A 26,638-nucleotide genomic window follows, 5' to 3' on the forward strand; every position below is an offset into this window, starting at 1 on the left:
GAACTGTGAGCCAAAATAACCCATTTCACCTGATAATTGACTGTCTTGAGTACTCGTTATAGTAAAATGGAGTTAACACAGCTCAACTGAACAGTCCAACCGCTTAGAGTAGGAAATATAGGTCTATGAACAATATAAACCAGTTGATATTATATTAGATTATGTGTTGTATTCTAAGGATAGAAAACTCTTGGTAAGGAGAGCTGAATAAGTTATGACTAACTTACAAACGTGACATTTTGGGGGCTTATTAACAGCACAAAGATGAAACAATAGGAGGATAAAAAGGAGCTAGTACAAACAAAAATATTGAATATGTAATGATCTACAAAAAAAAAAAAGTAAATACTGCAAGGAAAAAGCTATTTCATTTTAACCTGCAGTCAACCTTTAATAGGAGGATAAAAAGGAGCTAGTACAAACAAAAATATTGAATATGTAATGATCTACAAAAAAGAAAAAAATAAATACTGCAAGGAAAAAGCTATTTCATTTTAACCTGCAGTCAACCTCTGATTTACTTTATTTTTCATTGGGTCATTTAATGCTTTTTATTTGTAGATGTCAGCCAGATATATCTACTTTTTTGTTGTTGTTCTCTAAAGAATGGTAGGTACAAAAATATACTTTTTCTGAGCTATTTTTGCAGTTTTACTTTTTCTTACATGTGTAGCTCAAGTATCACTTTTCAAATATAAAATGAAATATATATATATACACACACATATATGCATATATAATTTACTTTTACTACTATTGACATCTAATATTAAATTTAAAAATAAGAATGGAAAGTTATGGTTAATACACAAAAATGAATGACTTCGTGTTCAATTGAAAGCATTAAGCACTATGAAAATTCCACTGTATTGTCTAATATTAATAACTCCATTAGAAACTGATGGTATTCTTTTTGTTTGTTGGTTGGTTTTGTTTTTGTTTCTGTTACTGGGTTCAAACTCAGGCCCTTGCACTTCTGAGGCAGGCAGTGGAACTACTGAGCTAAATCAGCAGCCTGAGGACCTGGTGCTATTCTAAACTACTATTTTAGATATCTGTCACTGACCTGACACTACCAAATTGGACTCATGGTATAATATCTTTGTTGAGGATTGATGAATGAAAGTTATATGAAAAGGATGGAGGGAATTTTTTAGGTAAGTTATTGTACCTAATTTAATCCTATTTGAAATATGGATATATCTGTGTAGGTAATCATCATATTGGAAAATGCAGTAGCATCTGTATGTGAAAACCTTACTCAGTATTTCAGATAACTTTGCTTAATATCAATTCCATGATATTCATATGAATTGCTCCAAGCCAACTAACTATAACTGTCTCAAAAATGCAGCCCAAGCACAGATTGATTTTTTTTATAAAATAGGGAGAAGCTATAAAGAAAAAATTGAACTGGATGTGTTACATTTTATTTCAATTAGGATGAGTAATGTGAATTTGGTTACATTCAATGGTTTAATTATGTACGGAAAAAACCTTAAAATAACTAGTATTTAAGACTAACATACCCTCAAAAAAGGCAGTGGCCTAAAACATAAAGTTAACTTTAGGAAAAAGTAGAAAAGAATTACTTATGTGCATTATTTCTTGCCTTACACTTGACTACTAATCTCATAAGAATTGACCTCGGATGTCAGTGGCATTACGCATTCATTCGACAGCATTACATCAGATGGAGTTTGGGATTCTCTTATAGTTTCTGGAAGCAGCTGTTGGAGTGACGCTGACCAAGGGAGTTGGCTCATATTTGGAGATAACAATTCTTGCAACTTTGGAAAATGGGAAATTAAAATTGAATTTTGTAACATTACTAGGATATATTTATTGCATGGAGAAGACATATTCCAAATGGTGATGAAACAGAAGGCATATGATATATTATATGTAATATCACAGAAAATGGAAAGTATTTTTGCAAGGGTAAATTCAAGCTTAAGTAATTTAAAAATATAGTCACTTGATATTTGAGGAGTGCAAGTAATTATTTATTCCCGCTAACCCTTGGACTAACCTAGGTTACAGAGCTTTGGAACACGATTTTATTTATACTTTAATTTCATTTTGGTCCATTGGCAATGCTTTTAAATAAAATACATGAGGACTCATTGATCTATTTGAAATGATTTATTCTCTAGCTTTGAAACAAAAACCATGTAGCGGGTTTCCTTTTCCTTAATAAAACTATCATGACTTCTCAGTTTGGAAAAGTAGAACAAAGTTCAGTGTGATATATTTCATTCTAAGAGTAAATTTTTATTTCAAACATGTCAAGAATCTTATCTAATATTCTCAGTTTCCCAAATATTTAAAATTATTTACCTAAATATTATATTAACATTAAATCTCTAAAACTAAGATATACAGCAACAAAAACGTTTTATTCTCACAGTTACAGTTTCAAAAAATAGAAAAAAAAAACTTAATGGATATTGTTAAAGGTTTAAAAATTGAAGGCAATTATTTCAATTTACACCCCAAAATCATCACTAGATTTTCTTCACAAATGGTAGATTTCATCATTTTATACTTATGCTTTTCCTGTATATATTTCACAGCGTTTCTGTGGTAGCAATATTTTTATCAACAAAGTTTTCATTTCTGTCAAATTTATTTCACTAGTGAACAATTGCCTTGGTTGCTTTGCTCTCATTGCTGAGACGAAACCCTGACACTCAAAGATAAACGGGTGAAAGCTTATTTAGTTCACAGTCTATAGAAGTGTCATTGTTTAATTGGCTGGCTCCAAGGCAGGGTGACACTGCACACAGGCATCGCAGAGAATAAACAGTTCATGGTGGTAAGAAGGTAGCAAAGCAGCGATTACCACAGTTCTTTCTATCCCTCATATCTTATCCCTTATGTCTTTCTAACCTTTATACCTTGTTTTTTTAAGAGTACTTAAGGTGGGTAGCACTCACACCCTTAATCCTAGTGCACTTGATCCTAGCAATGCACCGTGAATCAATTTCATGTTCACACACTCTAGATCCACCCACCTAGGTAAAAGCCCCACTTATGACTGCGTGAGCCTTTGGGGTGGCATCTAGGTGCAAGCCGTAACAATGATGTATTTAATAATAGACAGTGTAACAGGAAGTTAGAAGATGCAAAATAGGCTTTATGACCCACGACATTTGTTTTTCTTTATCCTTGAAAGAGAAAATGCTTTCACATTCTCTTTAAATCATAGAAACTTTTAGTGTAGAGGGACTAAAGTAACCAAATATTACCAAAACTGTCTAATATATTTTTTAAAAAGCTAAAACCTTCTCAATATAATAATTTTCAAAGTCTCCCCAAAGCTAATATTTTTCAATATCGGTTTTTAATATCTGGTAATAGCATATGCACATTTATTTTTAAGTTCCAAATATATTTGTATTTGCTCCCAATACATGAAAGCTTTTTTTTTTTTTTTTTTTTTTTTGGTACCGGGGATTGAACTCGGGTCCTTGCGCTTGCGAGGGAGGCCACCGAACCACTGAGCTAAATCCCCAGCCCCAGAAAGCTCTTAATAAAAAAGGAATGTATATATGTGAAAACCAAATTTCCAATTAATTGGAATTTCCAACTAATTTATTAAAGCTTTATTCGAGGCAACTCTTCTTACTATTGTCTTGAATACATCATTAAGAAAATGTACTAAAATTACATGGGAAGTTAGTACTAATCAGGTTCAGCTCACATCTCTGGAAGAAATGAAATTGCTTCGCTACAGTCGCAAAACATTGTCCTTTGCAGAAGGTGGGTCCCCATTTTCTTCCTCTTATTTCATGGATGCGTTTGCGTACTTTTCTTCCTTTATATGCAATAATACCTTTTCATTTCTAAAGTCACTAAAATACGTTGGAGATTATCACATCTTCTAGGTAACTGACATATAACATTAATAAATATACAATAGAGGGTGGTTTTTTATTTACTTCTATTTAACTTATTTAATTACTTTACTTTTTTTACTACTTTGTCTTTTCTCTTTAATTGTGTGTATTATATAACATCGAATTCAGCAGTCGCGTATGTTGTTGGCATTTTTGACTGGCAACACTATCTCTAGTATTTTTCTTTAAATAATATAGTTTTTGACATAAGAATAAACATTTTAACATTTGCAAATTTTAATTGAATATCAGGTTACTGCATGATGGTAAACAAAAGTGCTGAATTCTGAGTTCTTTATCATATCAATGAGGGTAAGCATGTGATGGTTTGCTCAGCCATTCTAAAATGGTTAGTAAATTTCTTTATTTCTTACATTGAATCCTTAAATTGAATTTCTGGAATAAATTTTTCATTTATTGAAATTAGTTAATTTATCTACTATTTGATTATACTTTCTAATATGTCGAATTCTGTATGACTATCCCCAAATCAGTTTAAACTATAGGTTTTCTGTCTGAAGTTTATAACATAAATATAAATACTTGCTGCATCCAGAGAATTAGGAATATTTTAGGTGTAATTCTACTTCTCATACTTAAATTGTTTTAGAATTGTGTTTTGTTCAGAATAAGAACTTAGGAATAGTTATCATATACATAAAAGAACTATGAAAAATATATACCATATTGAGAAAAATCAATCTTACCCACTTTATTTATCACATTTCCATGATTATAACAAAAATGAGATTGTCAACTCAGGCAGAGAAAAGCATTAGATGTTCCAGTCCAAAACTAGGTGTGCTCAGAGTTTTGGGTGCATTGGGGGAAGCAGCACATCGTAGTGGATGTGTGTGACAGTGTGAAATCCCTCACCTTGTTACCAGAAAGTCAAATCAAGAAGGGCAAAGAAGCCGGATATGGTGGCTCATGCCTACCATCCCAGCACTCGGGAGGCTGAGGCAGGAGAATCGCTGTGAGTTTGAGACCAGCCTGGGCTACATAGTGAGTTCCAGGTCAGTCTCAACTACATGATGACACCCTGTCTCAAAAAAAACAAACAAACAAACAAACAAAAAAAAAAACAAAAAAAAGGAAAAAAAGAAGGGCAAAGGGCCAGCACTGCACAGTATCATGTCAGTGAACACCCTCAGTGACCTAAGGACTCCCTTCCAGACACAGTTTCTCCAAAGTTTCACTGCTTCTCACTAATGCCTCCTTAAGAACCAATCTTTTAATTCCTGAGTTTGTGGGGTCATTGCAAATCCGAATTATGGCATTTCAGAAACGACTTAGATGATGGAATTGATGATGAGAAACTACTTTTGGAGATATTGCAGGCTCGGCTCCAGACTACTTCAAGGCATTGATTATTGCAAAAAAAAAAAAAAGAAAAGAAAAGAAAAAGAAAAAGTCACATTTTTTTTGGTTTTCTACTTAATATATAAGTAGCTTTTTCAATATAATGTGTCTAAGTCATCATAATAGTATATTTAAATATGTACATACCTTGATTAAAAAATCTTATTAAAATTATTAGGCTTATATATGCTGTAAGCAAGTCATAACTATTTTACTGGTTGAGGATTTTGCCTTCATACCAATCTTGTCTGATCAGAGTGCTGATTGTTGAAGATTAGTGTTTATATTTTTAAAATAAGATAACAGAGTTTTCTACAAAGAATTGATTTCCTTTTATGAAATAGTGCTTCGTGACTTCTTGATATTTTATAGCACTTTCTTACAATACAACTTTTAAAATTAGAGCCAAGACTTTACAACCTACTGCTTCTTGAGCAACTAAATCCTTACAATTTTCTAAAAACATTGTTGTCATTTCAACAATGTTCGAAGAGTGTCCTTCACTAGAAATGCACTCTGCCTCAACAAAACACTTTCTTTGCTTATGTATAAAAACACTATTCTTCATTCAATTTTTTCACAAAGCTGAAGCAATTCAGCTACATTATCAGGCTGCAATTCTGTTTCTGTTTCTAGAACCCCATTTTATACATGGCTATGGCTTATGTATAGACGTCCCTCGAAAGACTCAGGCGGTCATAGGTGGGGCCTTTTCAGAGGTGGCTGCATCTAGAGGGCGATAGTGCAATGCTAGGCACAGGGCACCAGGATTGAGGTATGAGCGTTCCCCATCCTAAGTAGTCTAGGTAAGGAAAAAGGGGGAGAAAGTCTTTATTAAATCCCTTTGCTTGTTTTTATTGCTGTCTTCCACCACCATGAACTGCTGCTTCTCTGCCGTGTGCCACCCTGTCTTGGAGCCAACTGATTATGGACTGAAACCTCTACAAACTGTGAGCTAAACAAACCTTTTCCACTTTAACGTTGGATGTCGGGTAGTATGTCTCAGCAACAAGAGAAGAGTAATTGATACATATTTACACTTCAGTAATCTGTGGAATTCCAAAAATTTTCAGGAAGTTTAATGTAGGGTGGTACATATGGTACTGAGATAAATGATATGCTTTGACACACACACATTAGTTCTTGAAGCAGATTCGGTGTTGTAAGGCTAGCCTCAGGGGAGTAATGCATCAAGTTTCGCCAAAAAATCCTTAAAGAAGTAAATCTTCTTTGGCACCAAATATTCTCAGCCATCTCTACACTCTAGTGCCTTGACAAGATACTGTGAAATGCTGTGCTATGCGATGAGGATTTGTATAGCAGCTTCAGTTTAAATAGTGTAATTTTTGGCTCATAAGGAAATAATATTGCAGGAAGGAAATAACAATCCTTGAACCAAAATAAAAGTATTGAAATGTTGCTGCCTAAGTTCTTTTTTTTTTCTCACTGAGTTTGTTGGTACATTTTAGGTGTACAGTACAGTTGCATTCATCATTGGGATCCTGTACCTTTACATGACAGGTCTTGGTTCTCATTTTTTCCCCTTGTCCCTGCCCTCCCTTCACCCCTCCTCTCTTCCCTATTTACAAATACTTTATTTCCATTTTTTTCATTTTTTCATGTTTTTTTTTTCTTTTCCCTTATTACTTTTCCCATACCCACTTCCTGTACACCTTTAGTCCTTTTCTTCCTATTTCACATTGTCAATTATACCATTAGGATCTTATCTACAATTACAGTTTTTCACACCAGAGAAACTGCCTAAGTTCTTGACTTTGCTACTGCCTTCTTTCTAATAGCCGTTAAGTTTTACATTTTCTGTCTGTAGCTCCTGAACATTTTTAGGTGTCTCAATTGGCATCTGAGGAAAATATTCTGAAATCTAAATTACACAACTTCTTCAGCTTTTCTGTTCATTATTGTTTTCAGCACTGGCGGGATTTTGTCAATATTTTTTCCATTATTAATTACTTGTATCATTCAATAGATTGAAATCTTCATGAAGGCAATGGTATTACATATGAATATCTTTATTTATAGTGTCCTGTAAGAATTCATATTTTGTGATGTCCTGTTCAGACATGAAGACAGTTTTTGGAATTTAGTGTATGCTTGCATTAATTTTGGTCCTGTCACTAAATTATTCTAAATCTAGATGTGAATAATTAAACACAATATACTTCAATTTGGTTTGTCCCTGATAACAAACAGAATTTTGAAAAATCCACAGGTATGTGAAAAATAAAATATTTACCTCAGATATATATTAACAAGGCATAGAATTAGTAATGAGATAGCTTGACAGATGTTGATATATTTCCTGAGTATGAATGCTTTTTGGTTATTTCCATACAAAATCTTGAATCTTTAAAATAAGTCTTATCTGCACCACTTCACTACAATTTTTATGATTCACTGTGTAGAGGAGACTGGTAACAAGATGGCTGACAATGAGTTAGGTATATCTCTTGGTAAACATTCTTTCCTACAACTCCCTCCTAGTAGAGCTGAGAATGGCCTGAGATTATCTTCATTCAATTAAAGTTGCTAAATAAAGGGCTGGGGATTTAGCTCAGCGGTTCGGTGGCCTGCCTTGCAAGCACAAGGACCCGAGTTCAATCCCCAGTACCAAAATAATAATAATAATAATAATAATAATAATAAAAATAACAATAATAATAATGTTGCTAAATATAATACTATTATTCTTCCATTTCTATTTTGTTTTGGTGCCTGGCAGCTTCTGCTGCTGGATTCTTGGGATTTTGAACATGCACATAAGAAGTCCATCTGCAAAGATAGAGAAGCCATGTAGAAGGCTATGGTGGCAAAGACACAGGAATAGAAGGGTTGCCGAAGAAATAAAGGTGGCTCTCTATTTTGTGAGCCTCCTCTGTCTCTGTGCATGATCTCCATGTACTTTGCTTGACTAGTGATGTGGTATTGAGTTTAATAGTGAAATCTGACTCTGATTGGATCCCACAAACTACATCTGGGATGAAATGCATGAAAAACCATTTGGGGTGAAAGCAATCTTTGCAGAACACAGTACCAGTCATCCTGGTAGAATGGGTCAACTGTAGTTCTGACCCTGTAGCTGAGTGCAGCCATATCGTGTGGTAACCCTGCTCACCTCAGCCCATAGTGAAGAATCCTGGAGGAAAATAAAGATTTGTTTTATCATGTTGCTCTATTATGGAGTTAGTTACTATACAGCAAACTTTAATAACAACATTGGTCAATAGTTTTACCACAATCTTTATGGATGTATACTGAAAGTGTTTAAACAAATGCATAAGTAAAAGAACAAATAAACAAAGTAACGAGCAAAGTTTCACTGGCTAACTGAAATATGTTGTCTCTCTAGCAAAGATACTTTTAAGAAAGCTCCACAGAGAAACCTTTTTAAAAATAGAGTCTAAGCTTAACAACCAGCCCTCCATTGCTCACATTGATCAATACAGTCAAGTTGTAAAGAAAGCCATCCTTTTATGCTAGCTAATTTTCTAATCAAGGATTGCAGTTCATTTAAAGTGTCCTTTGAAAAAAGACAATTATATCGTTAGTCAATTTGAACTTTTACTTACTGATCACCTCTGCCAACCTTAGTAGTGTTTATTTAACGCCGCTCCAGTAAATGTTTATGACAATGCATTCTGCTTACTTCCAAGTCATAACACTTAGATCAACAGTTTCAATTTTCCCTTTTAGATAAGGATATAAATTAGGGATACGTCTTTCTCCCTTCTCCGAAGCTTTTATGTGTATGATAGCTGCACAAAATAATTTGTAATTCCTTCCCTTGGCTCTTTCAATAAATGAAATCCTCTAAATTTGCAGGTTTAAAAAATAGCTTAACCTTGTGAACACCTTCAAAGACATTTTTGATCTGTGTTTGTACAGCTATAGATTGGTTTACTTGAAACAGATCTCATTCTTTAAAAACAAATTGTGATTTTCTTAAAAAACTTTAAATTTCTACCCAAGTGTATACTAGCTTCCTCTTTAAAATATCTAGCAAAATATTAATTTCAATTTAAAAATAACGCTATTCCAAACTTTTATGGTGATATAAAATATGATGATATATATTTATCAAAATATATATGTGTAATTCAATATATTGAATGGCATTCAGATAAGAGAAATATCAATCCTCATTCTTCTGTTTTCACAGCTCAATATATGAAGAATTTGAGGGAAAATGTAATATTTGCTCTTTCCAAATTTGTTTGTCAACTTTCTTCATTTCAAAAACCTGATAATGAAGCCAGGCCTGGCGGCACATGCATATTTCCCAGCGTTGGGAGGCCGAGGCAGGAGGATCAGCATGATTTCCAGGCCAGCTTGGACTGCATAGTGAGCTCAAGGGCAGTCCGAACTACATAGGGAGACCAGTCTCAAACCACCAGAATAAATCAATAAATACCATTAGCCATTAATTTTGTATATGTTATATTTTCTATTAAAAATATATGACAAGAAGTCACTTTGGTCTCCTAGAAAAATACTTATGGATACTTTTCCTGCCTTGAAATAAAACAATTATATAAAATCCATCAGATGATAATCATTCTCTGATCTGATTCTTTAAAAACAGAAAAAGGAGTTCTCTTTTTTTTATATAGCTGTGTGACCATTCTTTTGTTCATTCTAAGAAAAAAAAAACATACTTGAAATTCAGGGAAACAAAGTATAAAACTCATATGCAGATATGGATCTGAAATCCCTCTAATGTGTTTTAACTTACTTTATTCAAGCAGAAGTGGCATTTCTTTTATTATTCTTTGAAATCACATAAAGTCTCAAAACACAACGATTAAATGTAATAGCCATACACATTAGAAATTCAAGGTTGAAGTAACTAGAACGAAACAGCAGATTTTAAAGGAACACGGCTGTCACTTAATGTCAATGTTACAATTCCATTTATCAGCTCCATTAACTTAATGGTCAAAGAAAAAATATCTTTTTCTCCCTGGTGCATATTCACTCTCATACACATCTGAACTAATGCTAATAGTAAAGTGATGCCATCAGCATTCTTTTATGTAGCTTTTATTGTTTTCCATAAAATTCTGTCTCTGGGATAAAACTCGTGGTATTATAGGTCTGGCCCAGCCACACAAACCCCAAATTTTACTTTTGCAATTTTTATCCAAACCTTCTTTTACACTCTTTTAACTTGAATACATTTGTTTCATGAAAGCTGAAACTTCGACGTCAGAAACCTCACCAAAAGAAAGCAGGTGCCTCACCATTTCTGACTATAGATGTTCATGTGCACCATTCCAGAGGATTATTTGTCCTGCTAGTACTCATTCGCTGCAGGCAGTCCCACAATACACTTTCTAGTATTTAATGCTGAAAAAATGTGATTGGTGATAATGTAGTAAAATTTTACTGCTTGTAAAAGTGCAAAAAAAAAAGAGCAATTCCTATACCTACTTTGTAGTTGAAAAGTTCAACCTTTATCTGTTTAGCCAGCTTTAATTCAAGAACAGGTTTCTTTCCACAGAGAGCAGAACTGCTGAGCCATCAAGCCCTTTATAGTAATCCCTTGTGCAAGCTGATTTGCTTGGTGATGCTCATGAATTTTTCCCCCACTCTCAGAAAGATTATGTTGTTTTATTTATGAAAAAACTCTTGCATGATGAATGTTAATAACTCACTCTTATCTGTTGCTGCCAAATGTTTGTGTGTACTAATTTCTAAATATTACATGTCATTTTATTAACCTGTTATGCACTTTTTCAGTTACATGTAATCTCTTGAGTCCTAGATTATATCCAGAACATTTGAGTAAAAGATGTATGAATTAATTTTGACACATAGTTTATTGCCACAGATCAATATGTCATGGTTGCCAGTACTTGAATGTAGAAATAATTATTTCAGTGCTCGGCTCTAATTTCTCTAGTTCTCAGCTCTTTTGATGTATATATATATGTATTATATGAAATATAATAGTGTTGTTTTCTTTTAGACAGTTGAGAATTTAAAGAAAATTTAAAGAACAAATTCATATATTAATGATATATTTGACAACCTATAGTTCTTTAACCACTAGCAAATAGTCATTTGAAATATATATTAAAATTGTTTTCCTGAGAATAAAAACAGTAAAGTCTCTTTTTATATAAGCAAAATTATTTATTTATAAATACCAATATTTTGAACCTCCTGGGTAAATTTGTTAATAGTTTTTAAGTGAAGCACTTAGATGATGGTTTTGAGGTGAAAATACAGATAAGTAGTTATTTTTCCATATGATGGAAGTTCTCAAATGTTATTAAATGTAAGGGGAGCGTTAAGTAATATGGGTCAAGCCTGTTCATTTTCCACACCCAAAAAGCCTGCATTTAATTCAAAATGCATTGCATCTCCTGAGATTCTGCTCTTTATATTTGTACTTATCCTCTGCATAGCAAGCAGCTATGTAAGATTTCTACTCCATTGCTACATTTCACTCAAATGTTCTTTGCCAAATTGAGACAGAATATGTGAAGTGTGACTGGTTTCCATTTTTAGCTTCTTTTACCAGATGCTCTTAAAACTTGCCAAGTGAAATTTTAATCACCTGCCAAAGTATTTGAAATCTGCCTCACCTGCAAAACAAGTACTTAAGATTTATGTTTCCATATTGATCATGAGTTTTATGCGTATCATTTATTATTTAAAATTATTTTTCTGGTGTTTGATGAAATGTTCTGCTCTGATAATTCTGCGATCATTAAAAACATTTAGGATTTATGTGTCTTCTCCATCTTTGTGATTTTAAAAAAGTAAATATATGCACAATTTCATTGTTTATAGTAGCAAAATTGAAAGGAAAGACAAAACATATGAACACATGCAAGTATCTTTTACATAAAACAAGTATATTCATTGCTAACAGTAGATTATTTTCATTATTATTCCAGTAATAATCCCAGTAGTAGTATTTTGTGTGGTGCTAGGAATTGCCTTCCTGGGCTTGAGTGTATAAGACAAGTACTCCACCACTGAGCTAAATCCCCGGCTATATTTTTTTAAATAGAGTAAATTTTAAAAAAATACAGAATCTAAACTCCTTGACTTCTTTCAAGGTTTTGGTTCAAAGAATTCTCATACTTTATCTCTGATTGCTGTAGAATATTTTTGTGGTTTGGGTCTGGATATCTCCCCAAAACTTCACTGAGTCAGAGTTGGCTGAATCTGGAATGCGTGAAGCTGGGATGAAGGCTGTGTGGTTACTAAACTAGTACACGTGACTACGGGGTTTGACATCACCTGAACGGGGGATGGGACCAAAGATGTATCTGGGGCCTGGGATTTAGCTCATTGGTTGCGTCGCCTGCCTCACAAGCACAAGGACACAAGTTTGATCCTTGGTCAAAAAAAGGGGGGCGGGGACAGAAAGTCACAGTGAAGTCTCTCTTCCTTGTTGCCCCTGCTGTGGAGTGGGCACCATGAACTGCCTCTCTTGTTGCTTTTGCCATCTTGTGCACACCGTGTTTTCTTCTCTGCAACGCTTGTTTACCTTCCCAACCTCAAGGCAGACAATTACGAACTGAAACCACTGTGAACTAAGAGCCAAATAAACCCTTCCCTTTTAACTTGGGTGTCGGGTATTTTGTCTCAGCAATGAGAGCAAAGTAACTAACACATTCATTTTAAAGTTCTGATTCACAGAATTCTTATATTTTATCATTGATTGCTTTAGAATATTTTAGTTATAATGGAAGAAAAGGGACCAGATAAATGTTCACGGCTGTAAAAAGGATACATCATTCCTTGAAACGACAATGATGATAACACAAGGTTTGAATAATATAGACAGATATTACAAAGTGGACATTTATTAACCCAATTTCAAAGCTTAACTCCTTAGAGGATGAATGATATTTCATTTTATTGAGAGAATAATTGGATGAAAATATACAAGTGCAGTCTTTCACAAATTAGCAGAAAATATCCCTGAAACTTAAAAGGAAGTTACTAGGCCTATACCAATCTGGTTTCTATCAGAGTGAAGTTTTACAAACCACAGATATGTGTGATAAACGATCCACATCAGATGCACGTACCCGGTGAACATAGGAGGCACATAAATAAAAGGAATCACATAATCCATGGCACAGAAAAAAACCACAAATATTTCAACAAGCAACTGCTATGAAATTTCACATCATGATATGACACTCTCAATTCACCAACAGCTATGTGTTCAATCAGTTAAAATCAAGCACATTGCTTTTTTTCTTTTACATAAAACGTGAAAGAATATACTACACTAACCACCAGACGCAGGGCATTCCCTTGCTGCATCCCGGGGTACATTTTAGGACGCCTAGTACAGACCAGAAATCAAGGCACATAGTGAACCCTATATGGACTTTATTTTTTCTATTTGTACATAAACATGACAAAGTTTTATTTATTTTAGGTACAATAAGAATATCACTACAATAAGAATAATTTTTTAGCACTAGACTCTAATAAAAATTATGTGAAAATGTCCTTGTTCTCCCCTCACTAAAGTGTGTCATTATAATTATTCCCAATCTCACCACTTAATTGTTCCTTCTTTCCTTATTGTGAAACAACCTCAACATTTTCACTCAGAGGAAGTGACTTACAGGGTTTGTTTGCCATATTTTAATTGCCAGCCACGTTGCTCTTGGGCTCCAGTGCAATTACTAAGTAATGGTCTCCTGAACACAAGATGAACACTTAGCTGCCGATGGCCAGACAGCTCGTGCAGCTGGGTGTGGATGAACCAGAAAAAGGGTGTCTTGGCTCCCTACCACTTTGGAGCTGGAAGGCACGGCATTTGTTCACATTAAACAGAATGACACACAATTTAAATCCTATTGTTTATTTATGAGATTTTTCTCCATGTATTATTTTCTCATCTTAGTTCACCACAGGTGAAATCAAGAAAACGTAGAAGGGTGAAAATGATGATGAGAGGGGCTTCGTAGATGTGACATAAAAACTCCTTACGTGTAGTCATCTCTGTCACCGATCACTATAGTCACTGATCACTCTTCAATATAGTCACCTCTGAAATCCACAGATGTCAAAATCTATGTACACTCATTCATATATCCATATCTCTATCAATCAATCTATCTATCATCTATCTATCTATCTATCTTGAAATCCACAGATGTCAAAATCTATGTACACTCATTCATATATCCATATCTCTATCAATCAATCAATCAATCAATCTATCTATCTATCTATCTATGTCTAGAGAGATAATGCATGCATCTTAAAATAGTAATCTCCAGGCATTGCTTCTCCAGGAATTTATTTATTAAGGAATTTTGAAGTTATGAATGTAATGATAGAGAACTGATAAAATTATTGTTCCTCTAAGGGACACCAGAATTTATCTAGGAAACAGCTGACATACAGGTCCAGTCCAAATTACAACCACTAATTCATTCAACCCTAGTTCGTTGCTATGATAGAAGAAATCAGGACTTCAAAAAGGAATTTATCTTCAAGATTCTGTCATATAAAGGATATCTTTCCCAAAATTGTTAACAATAAGGGAAATGAATAAGGTATAAAGATAAGAATTCATATATAAAATGACAAAATGATCAACTACAAACAATCTGTATCCAAATTTTTAAAGAAATCATAAAGATCATTGCAATATTATACTGAGAAAGAAAACAATTTTACCTAAGCTTTAAAAGATGCAATTTTGGTTTATGAAGAGTTTTAATACATCACTCATAAATATGTGCAAATTAAAATAAGAATTATAAAGCACCATTTCTCAAACTGTGGGTAAATTTTTGTCATTGACTATAACCTGGTGGTTACAAAAATACTGTAAAGTATATGTTGTAGCTCTGGTGAAGTCATTAGTTTTCATTTTGAAGATATTTTCAAATACTACAAGGATAAAAATTCAAATTTGAGCCAAAATTCTACTTAATAAATTTATCCTGAAGAAGTGAATATACCAATTTTTATAAATAAAATTAGTTTAATTTGCTGAGGTATCATAGGTATGTGCATATGTAGAAAGTTATCAGTTTTTATATATGAAGTCTCTATAGTGTTTTACTGAACTACTTACACTCCACTATAGCTGTTAAAGATGGAAATAGAAATTTTGTGTGAAATTTGATTAACCAATATTATTCAACATAGAAAGCTTTGGCCCTTTTTATGTTCTGCAGATTTAGACAATCTCAAAATAATTACAAGTAGTTAAGATGAGACTCAAGTTTACATGGTAAGAAAGTACTTTCTGTTCTAGTTAATTGAATAAATTTATTTTTTCTTGTTGTCCATCCTCAGGTTCAGATAATAAATTTAGAAACTACAAATATCTAATAAATTTACAGCAAAAATACATAAAAATTGCATTAACCATCTCATTAAATTTTAAAGGACAGATAGTAAGTTGAAGCCAGTTTACAGAAATTGGAAGAAATAATAATTCTAATAATAAAAGGAGTATTAAATTTGTTTCATGGTTAAGGTGATAATTGTATAGTAGAATTATTAATTGATGGTCCTGCAAATGTATGAAATGTAATCCTGACATGTTTGACTCGATATGAGAATACCCACTATTGTTTATGAAAGAAAGCTAGGTCAGTAACTTACAGTAATAATTTTCAAAATCAGCATTTTTTACCATGGAAAGGGGAATGTAATAGACCAATGACGTAAGCAAATAAGACAGACCAATCAATATCTGACATAATTAGATTAGAGCAGTTTAACATAAAAAAGAGAATACATTAAGACAAGATCAAATATGCTTTAAGAGGTTGACATAAGAAAGCAAAATAAAAATGAAAAGTTTTAGAAAATATTTAGGATTAAGATGATAAATTCATGTAAATTTGGTAAAGAGTTATATAAGTAAAAACTATGGAAAATGTCACCTATAGTCTGAGCAAAAAGTTTTAAAACTCAGCTCTTTCAAAGAAATTCATGAATTTCATGCTAAATGTGAAGATAAATTATAGATTTTGAGATTCAAAAATAATATTTCCTTATTTTTTCAGGTGAATTACAGTGCAGTTAGTCTGTGTTTGGACTCCTTGTTGCCTGTGTATATTTATAATAATGAAGTTACCATAAAGTATAATTATATTCTTATAATTGTTGTATCTTATATTGCATTACATTTTAAATGCTGTATAGATGTATCATATTAATATATTTATTTATGCAAGTGCACATGTCCTTATTATAATATATTGATTGAAAAATCTCACAAACAGATATGGACAAACACCCCGTGTTCTTTATTTGTTATTTTTGCTGTTAATGAATTATATCAGTACATTTTGGATATACACTATAATGATATTCATCATTGGAAATTTGCACCTTTACATAATCTGTATTGATTCTTATGTTTTTCTTCATTCCCTGCTCTCCCTTCAACCCCTCCAACCATCCCTATTTACAAAGACTTTGTTTCCATTTTTTCATTTTTCTCATATTAATTCTGTTCCTTTCTCCTGCCCATTCCATTTCCCCTTCCCCATTACACCTTTTCTTCCTGAAATTTCACATTATCTATTATGCCTTTCAATCCTTATTTACACTTTCAAGTACTCACACCAGAGAAACCATTTGTTATTTACACGCTTGTGTCCTACTTATTCCACATTCCACTTCAGTAAATCACCTCTATGTGCATTTATTTATTTATTTATTTTTTCAGCTTTAATTGAGTTTATTGGTACATTTTAGGGATACAGTACAGTTACATTCATTGTTGGGATCTTGTACCTTTACATGACAGGTCTTGGTTCTCATTTTTTCCCCTTGTCCCTGCCCTCCCTTCACCCCCTCCTCCCCTCCCCATCTACAAATACTTTATATCCATCTTTTCATTATCTCACATTTTCTTCTTTTCCCTTATTACCCTTTCCCTACTCATCTCACCTTCCCTACACCTTTAGCTATAATTGTCTCTAGTTTCTCATTCTTTATGGCTGAGTGGTACTCCATTTTATAACACACACACACATTTTCTTATTATAAATTGTGCTGCTATGAACATGGGTGCACATATATTACTGTGGTATGATTGCTTCAGTTCTTTGGGGAAGATATACAGCATGGGAATGGCTGGTAAAATGGGAATTTCAATAGTAGTTCTTTGAGATATGTCCACACTGATTTCCACAGTGATTTCACAATTCTACACTCCCACCCAGCAGTGGAACAGGGTTCCTCTATCCCAACAACCCAACCAGGATTTGCTATTGGTTGATTGCATGATAGCAACTATTCTTTCTGTGAGGTGGAATTTCAGCCTTGTTTTCATTTGCATCTCTCAAATGACCAGTGATGTTGAACATTTTTTAATGTGTTTACTATTACTACTTCTTTGAGAAATGTCTGTTCATTTCAGTGGCCCATTTTTGAATTGAATCTTTATATTTAGGGAGTCTGATTTTTTGTTTTTTACTTCTTTATATATTCTAGATAGTAGACCTTTGTCTGAGGAAGAACTGGTGAAAACTTTTTTCCACAATATGGGTTTTCTTTGCACACTGTAGGTGTCTTCTTTTGCTGTGCAGAAGCTTTATAATAAAATATCCCGGTGATTGTTCTAGTTCACATTCAACTGTGGTTTTGCTCATAAAATCTTTTCCTACATCTTCAAGAGTTCTACCTAACTCCTCTTCCAGCCAGTTTACTGCTTCTGTTTTAATATTAAGATCTTTAATACATATATTTTTAATTTAGTGCTTGTTGTGGGATATAGATTCAGTTTTAATCTTTGGAAATTTAAAATCCAGTTTTTCCAGCACCATTTATTAAAGAGGCTATCTTTCCTGCAATGAGGATATTTGGCTCCTTTCCCAAAGATGAGGTGGCTAAGTGTGTCTGGAGTTGTTTCTGCATCTTCTAATCTGTTCCACTGGTCCCAGGTCTGTTTCTTTGCCAGTGTGCCATGCTGTTTCTATCACCGTAGCTTTGAATTATAGTTTCAAATGGGGGATTGTGATACCCCTACCTTGTCTTTATTGCCTAGTATTGCTTTTGACATTTGAGTTTTCTTCTGGCTCCAAATGAATTTTTGGATTGTTTTCTCAAGGTCTATAAAGTATGCTGCTGAAATTTCAATTGGTATTGTAGTGAATCTATATAGCTATTCTGGAAGTATGGCCATTTTTACTGTGTTGATGCTTCCCACCCAGGAGCAAGGGATGCCTTTCCATTTTCTCATATCTTCTCTAATGACTTTTTTTTTAGAGTGCTACACTTTTCAGAGTAGAGGTCTTTGATATCTTACATTAGGTTGACTCGTAGTTAGTTCAAGTTTTTGAAAGCTATTGTGAAAGCAATTGTTTTCCCTTTTTTATTTTTTTTGTTCAGTGAGGAAAGCTTTTGATTGTTGTTCATTGATCTTGTATCCAGCTACTTTAGTGAATGTGGTTATTAAGTGTAGAAGACTTTTGGTGGAGTTCTTGGGGTCTTGTATAAAGAGTACCATTCATTTGCAAATAATGACAATTTGACTTATTTTCTATCTTTAGTCCTTTTGTTTCTTTCTCTTGTCTAATTTCTGTGACTAATGTTTCCAAACTATAGTTTGGATAGTGGACATCCTTGTCTTGTACCTGATTTTACTGTAAAGGATTTCAATTTTTGACCATTTAGTATATTTCTGTTGTTTTTGCATGGATGGCTTTTATCAGATTGAGGAAGAGTTCAGCTATTCCATTTTTGTAGGATTTTTATCATAAATGTGTGTTAGATTTTGTTAAATGCTTTTTCTGCATCTATTGAGATGATCATCTGGTTTTTGCCCTTGGCTCTATTAATATAGTGTATACATTTATTGTTTTTCATGTGTTGAACAATCCTTGCACTCCTGGAATTAATCCCATTTGCTCAAGTTGCACGATCTTCTTGATGATCTGCATTCTATTTGCCAGTATTTATTAAGGATTTTTGAATCTATGTTGATTAGAGAAATTGGCCTATAGTTCTTTTTTTTTAATTGGGTATCTTCCTCTGCTTTGGTGATTAAGGTGATGCTTGCTTCCAGGAATGAATTTGGGAGTACTGCTTCCCTTTTTATTTCATTGAAGAGTTTAAACACTAGTGGCAGTAGTTCTTTTCTAAATGTCTTGTAGAATTCAGCAGTGAAGCAATCAGGACCTGGGCTTTTCTTAGTAGGTAAGTTTTCAGTTACATTTTCAATTTCATTGATTGATATTGGGTTGTTTAGAATTTTTACAGCATCTTCATTCAACTTTGGTAATTCATATTTGTCTAGGAATCTGTCTATTTCTTTTGTACTCCATCTTATTGGTATATAAGTTCTCAAAGTAGATATTGATGATCCTCCAGGTTTCTGCTGGGTCTATTGTAACTTCACACTTTTCATTCCTAATTGAATGGCTTTGGACCTTTTTTTTTCATATTTCTGATAAGGTAGTTAAGGGTTTGTCAATTTTTTTTATTCTTTAGAAGATTCTTGGTTTCATTGATTTTTTTTTAATCATTCTTTCATACTCCATTGCCTTGATTTCTGCCTTGATTTTTATAATTTCCTCCCTTGTATGAGGTTTGGGTTTGTCCTGCTTTTCTTTTTCTAGAAGCTTGAGATTCAGCATTGGGTTGTGTAATTGAGTACATTCTGTGTTACTAATATGATTGTTCACTGCTATGAATTTCCCTTGTTAGACTGCTTTCATTGTGTCCCACAGATTCTGATATGTTGTATTGTCATTGTCACTTAATTGTAGGAGCTATCTGATTTCTTCTTTAATTTCCTCTGTGACCCATTAGTTATTCAGAAATGTGTTGTTCAATTTACATGCTTTTTTGAAATTCTTGCAATTTCTATTCCTATTGATCTCCAATTTTATCACACGATGGTCTGATAATGTATGCAGGATAACTTTAATTCCTTTGCACTTACTTAAACATGTTCTATGAGCAAGCATGTGGTCTATTTTGGAGAACAATCCATGTGCAGCTAAAAAGAATGTGTATTCTGATTTTGGGGTGTGGAACACTCTGCAAACATCTGGTAAGTCCATTTGTTCAAGATTTTGATTGGGTTTTAGTATTTCATTGTTTATTTTTTGTCTGTTGGATCTATTTTTGATAGTATTGTGGTCCCCCACTTCTGTTGTGTTTGTGCTTATTAAATTTTTCATATCTGTTAGTATTTGTTTTATATAGTTTTAAATAGGGTCTGGCCTATTTATATTTATGATTTTCATCTCTTCATCTTGGGTTGTTTCCTTTACAAGGATGTGTTGGTCCTTCTATGTCTCTTAATCAGTGTTGATTTGAAATCCACTTGTGCAAAGAGGATAGCTACTCCTGCTTTTTTTCATGTTTCTGGTGCATGAAGTATTGTTTTCTTCCCTTCAACTTTCAATCTATGAGTTTCATTTTTAATTAAGTGTGTTTCTTGTATGCAGCATATTGTTGGATCCTGCTTCTTGAACTGTTCTACCAATCTATTTCTTTTGATTGGTGAATCAAGACTATTAACATTAATGGTTATAACTGATATGTATTAACTTATTCTTGTCATGACTTATTTTTGTTTCATTCTGCCCCTTTGTATTTAATTTCTTGTCATGCCTGATGGATTCATTCTGTTGGGCTGCCTGGGGTTGTGATACTCATTGTCTTTTACCAGAATATTGTTTAAAATTTTTGGAGTGCTGGTTTGGTATTCTCATGAAATTACTATGGTGCTCTTTTAATGAAAGTATCTTATTTCACCATCAATTTTGAAAGATAGTTTTGCAGTGTACATTAATCTGGGTTGGAGGCTGTTTCTCTTTAGGCCTTGAAACACATCACTCCAAGCTCTTCTTGCCTTGAGGGCTTGTGTTGAGATGTCTGCTGTGATTCTGATGGGCTTTCCTTTGTTTGACATTTTTTTTTAACTGTCTATAGAATTTTGTTCTTCTGTTGGGTTTATGGAATCTTAACTCTTATAGGCCTAGGTGTAGATTTGTTTTTTTAATCATGGCTAGTTGAAGTCTTATATACCTCACTTATCTTTATGTCAAGATTTTTCTCCTACTTGGGAAATTTTCTGCCATTACTTCTGTGAACAGATTTTTATGTTATCTGCACTCTTTCCTGTTGCTTCATTGACTCCAATCAGTCTTATGCTATTCTTCGTTCCATCATCTAGCATCTGTTGGACTGATTTCTCATGGTCACTTACTATTTTTTTTCAGCTTTAATTGAGTTTATTGGTACATTTTAGGGAGACAGTACAGTTACATTCATTGTTGGGATCTTATACTTCTACATGACAAGTCTTGATTCTCATTTTTTCTCCTGACATACCTCTACATGACAAGTCTTGATTCTCATTTTTTCTCCTTATCCCTGCCTTCCCTTCACCCCCCTTCCCTCCCCATCTACAAACACTTAATTTTCATCTTTTCATTGTCTCACACTTTTTCTTTTCCCTTATTACCCTTTCCCTACCCATCCCACCATCCCTACACCTTTAGCTCCTTTCTTCCCATTTCTAAATGTCAGTAATCTTATTAGGATCTTATGTATTATTGCAGATTATTCACACCAGGGAAACTATTTGGTATTTACACATGTGTTACTTATTTATTTCACTTAGGAGTATATCTTCAATATGTTGAAGGTCACTTACTATTTTTAAGAAATTTTTATTTTCCTGGTCTTTTATTATAATCCTATCTTCTATATCTGAAATTCTGTCCTTGCATTGGCTTATTCTGTTATGTAAAATTTCAATGGAGTTTTTAATCTCCTGGGAATTTGTTTGAATCTGCTTTATGGATTCTATTTGTGTCCTATGTTGGTATTCCATCATGTTCCTCAGCTCCTTTATTGTTTTAATCTGTGTCTGTTCTAGATTTATTAATCATAACTTGCACTATGGGCACAACCTCTGCTGTTATCTCATAAATTATTTCTGATTTCATTTTTTCCAGATCCTCTTTTGTTATTAGTTCAGGGAGTCCAGGTGGTTGAGTATCAGATTGTTGCATCTCCTTTGTGGTTGCCTCAGATGATCTGGAAGTCTGGTTTCGCAGCTTGTTTGCATGTCTTCTCATTTCAACAAATACAGCCTACTTTACCTTTTTTGAGGCAACTTTTTGCTCAGCTGGTTGTCTTCAATTCTCAGCAAGCCATAGAGTGGCCTTTTCCCTGCTGCTCACCAATGCACCAATTCCTGGGTTCAAAATGGTGCCCTTCTGAATTGCTAAACTGCCCTGTTGTCCTGGCAGGTTCTGGCTGGTGACTGTTGTATGGTATCTAGGTGCACCTTTTGCTGTGGTCCCTATGTACCTTTTGTCTGAATGGGCCTTTGGCTGGGAGCTGTGCACCTCAGTTCCTATTGTCTGAGCAGGCTTCTGGCTAGGTTCTCTATGCACATATCAATGGGATCTGGGTGAGTCTCCAGCTGTTGTTTGTGTACCTGTGCAGTTCTTTTCCAGGTGGGTCCTTGGCTGTGGCCTTTGTGCCTATGCTACTGGGGAGGGAGGAGGGCCCTGGTTGGGTTCTGCCTGCAGCTGCACTGCTCTGGACCACACCACAACTTCCTGGGATATGCATGCACTTTCAGATGCCATGGGGTAGGCCTCTGGCTGAAGCTTGTGTGCCTGTGCAGCTCTTTTATGGGGGTGTGCCTTTGACTTGGGCCAGTATGCCCAAACCTCTGGGGTTGGGGCAGAGCCCTGGCTGGGATCTGCCTGCAGCTGTGCCATTCTGGTCCACACCACTGCTCCCTGCACTTAGAATCACTTACAAGCAATTACAAGCATTTACAGATGATATGCAGCAGGCCTCATATACCCACTGGTCTTAGCAAAAACTTTGTCTTCACAAAAGCCAAGGGAACTGCTAGTGAGCTACCCAATGTTTTGTTCTTAGAAATAAATGCAAAAAAGTATTTCTTAAATATGTAAGACAAATGGGAAGGCAAGTAAGTATCAATATCCATACTCTAAAGTACCGATTCATTGTGAAAGAATAGTAATTAAACATTGATAAGGACATTCCTTAAATTTTATTTTTAAGTTGTAAATTAAGACTTCATATGATGTGTTATAAAAAAACCACTATGAAAAAGAATAATCATAGAAAAATAAAACATCTGAAAACCATTATTTTAAATAATTTTGTTATAATGCTCATATTCAGCATTGTATAATTTTATTATCTTTGGTATGTTTGCATCTTTAGATTATGTGTTAAAGATATTTGGGTTCTGTCTTAGAAGTTACACCTCTATTGCCATTTAATTTTTTTTTTTTAAATTTTGTCATGGGGCTGGGGATTTAGCTCATTACACCGATTCATTGTGAAAGAATAGTAATTAAACATTGATAAGGACATTCCTTAAATTTTATTTTTAAGTTGTAAATTAAAACTTCATATGATGTGTTATAAAAAAACCAGTATGACAAAGAATAATCATAGAAAAATAAAACATCTGGAAACCATTATTTTAAATAATTTCATTATAATGCTCATATTCAGCATTGTATAATTTTATTATCTTTGGTATGTTTGCATCTTTAGATTATGTGTTAAAGATATTTGGGTTCTGTCTTAGAAGTTACACCTCTATTGCCATTTAATTATTTTTTTTTAAATTTTGTCATGGGGCTGGGGATTTAGCTCAGCAGTTTGGTGGCCTGCCTTGCAAGCTAAAAGAGCCAAGTTCAATCTCCAGTACCAAAAAACAAAAACAAAAACAAAAACAAAAACAAAAAAACAACAATTAAAATTTTGTCATGTTTTGTTAATATTTAAACTTGTACATTTTTATGGTTGAATGTCTTTATAATTTCTTTTGCTGTTGTGCTCTGAGAATTATTTTCATGTTATTGCCAGATAAAGGTTTAATTACACTGTTATTTTTCTAAATTAATTACATGTTATAATAGTTTTCTCCTGCTTAGTGTTTAAACACTCTTGTCTCATTATATCAGTTGTCTTTATCATTTAAATTTATTGTATCACTACTCTTATTATTTTAAATAACTGTTTTATTTATTCTGTTGATATCGTTTTGTAATATGTTACAATTATCTGTTAAAATAAATGAATTCAAAACTCTTAAACATAATGGTCATTATGTATGTTTGAAAAATTCTCTAGTATATTTCAAAAATTGAATGTAAAAAGTTGTATTCCATTGCCTGATAGAATATTATCAAAATGAGGCATTTATAACTGCTTATGTAGATGTTTAAACAATTTTAAACAATTGTAATGGGATATATATCTCTTAGTCTTTATCTATACTTGTCCAAAACCTCCAGTAGATATAAAGAAAAATTGTAAATATTTCAAGATATTCAAATGAAAATGTTTCTTTCTATAAAGACAATATCTTTATAATGCTATTTGACCTATATTATGGTTAATGACTTAATGGAAAAGTTAGGTTGTATTTTCTTTGAAGCTCTAGAGACAGATTTAAGAAAAACTTGTTAGTAGGTATTTGACTTACCAGATATTTTCTGCGTGATAAAAGGGACTGCAGTTTTAGTGTGGCATCTCTAACATGTGTTTTCCCTTTCTTTCACCAACAGGATAATGACTGTCATAATTAACTTGTCATACTTCGATAGTATTCTTGTCAAAACTTGTTTTGCTCTCAGTAGTAGTAACAGAATTGATGTACGTAGAACACTACATGAATGACTGAGAAGAATATAATGAGAAAACACATTTGGTTCTATCAGAAGAGAAGCACAGACTTTTGAAAACACTACTGTGCACATATGAACTCACCACAACCAAGCCTGATTTTTCGTTAGAAGCATTCTCTACCAGATGATAATATGTGACCAGAGTATTTTTATTATCAGTAGCTTGTTTTTTTTTTCCTTTGAACAATTTCAGTGAAACTATTGACTGACTACAGACATTGTGAGGATACTAATGAAATATCAGCAAGGACAAAGAATTCCACAATGTATTTCATATATATATATGTTCTGTCTGTTTTATTTGTGTATATCTTGCATAAACTTTTTTGTACTACAACACGGTCACTTCAGGCAAAAAATATCTACAGATGCAGGGTTGCTGATTACATGGGGTAATATAAAAATAAAAATAAAAACTAAAGTATATGTACACATACATAAATGTTGGAAAGTTAGAAGAGGGCTAATGTATTTGATGAAATTATATTGCTTGTGTAAGAAAATCAATACTAATATACATCTTCATACAATTTTAAATTTGGCTAATATATGACATATCATTTAGTGCTAAAACACTCTTTAACTCGTGTTGCTTTAATGATCGTGATAATTAAAATAACTCCTCCTAAATAAAACATTTTCTTTCTTTCTTCGCTCCTTTATTTTCCATAGCACACAGCACCATCTGACATGAAGTGTATTTTAGTTCTCTTGATCACTGTTTGCCTCCTCATACCCACATTGACAACGTTAAAAGGACAGGTTTTTTTTTTTCCTTCTCTCTACCTACTTTATTCCTAAGGCTAATAAAAATCTTCACATAAAAGAAAATTGGTAAATATGTTTTGAAGTAACAACCGCTGTTAATTCCTGTATTTAAAAACATTAGGTTAAAGTTATACTGAAGTAAGAAAAATGTACACAAGAAAAGTCTTTGAGAGCAAAGTTAAAGCTACATTTTTTCAAATCATCCATAAACCATTGCTTTTGGATATTATCTAAATCAAAGGATTTTACCTGCTATTTAGATAAAAAGCATATATATTTACAGATCAAAGGAACAGATAACATATGTCATTTAGGATCTTTTTATTTGTATCTAGCAAAAAAATCAATTAACCAACATAAACTATAATAATTGATTGACTCATATGAGTAGAAAGTCAAAAGATAATTCAGAGAACTAATCTGACTGAAAGTGTTGTATTAAATATTGATTCTTTTCAGATACTAAATAGAAGCTTGACATTGAATCTAAAATTGGGATGAATGTCACTGACTTAGCTTTATCCAAACAGGAAGGGAGATTCTCTCAGGCAAAACAGTAATGCAGAGTTCATGGGTACTGTGGTGTGTGTGCTGGCCAGCAGTAGCATGCGGCTGCTACAAAAGCTCACTTTTCTTTGGTTCATGTTCTTACTTTTTTGGCAAATACTAAAATTGCAGCTGCTAATAATTTTGAAGGAATAAAAATAGAAAATTTTCTCTTAGAAATTATAACACATTCATTTTATTCCTCTCTTCTGTTTAGATTATAGAAAAAAAACATGAGAAATTCCTCCAAAAGTTTCCAGTGAAACAGGAAAAATAATATTAGAGAAGAAGACTACTGTATGGCCAATACATAAAACCACTGACAAAATCAAATTAAAGTAAGAATAAAGTGTACATTCAATTTACGTAAGATTTTTA

General features: G+C 33.3%; 1 long non-coding RNA gene across 1 annotated transcript in view; it reads left to right on the forward strand.

Moving 5' to 3' along the window:
- The window catches only part of LOC117285590, a 39,823-nt gene extending 14,420 nt beyond the window's left edge, over window positions 1–25,403 (forward strand). The window contains exon 3 of the long non-coding RNA XR_004516659.1: window positions 24,827–25,403. This is a non-coding gene — a long non-coding RNA (uncharacterized LOC117285590). The remainder of the gene's footprint in view (window positions 1–24,826) is intronic.
- The last annotated feature ends 1,235 nt before the right edge of the window (window positions 25,404–26,638 follow it).

Source organism: Fukomys damarensis, unplaced genomic scaffold (assembly GCF_012274545.1).
Source record: "Fukomys damarensis isolate Sample0158 unplaced genomic scaffold, DMR_v1.0_HiC HiC_scaffold_11, whole genome shotgun sequence".
NCBI classification, from domain to species: Eukaryota; Metazoa; Chordata; class Mammalia; order Rodentia; family Bathyergidae; genus Fukomys; species Fukomys damarensis.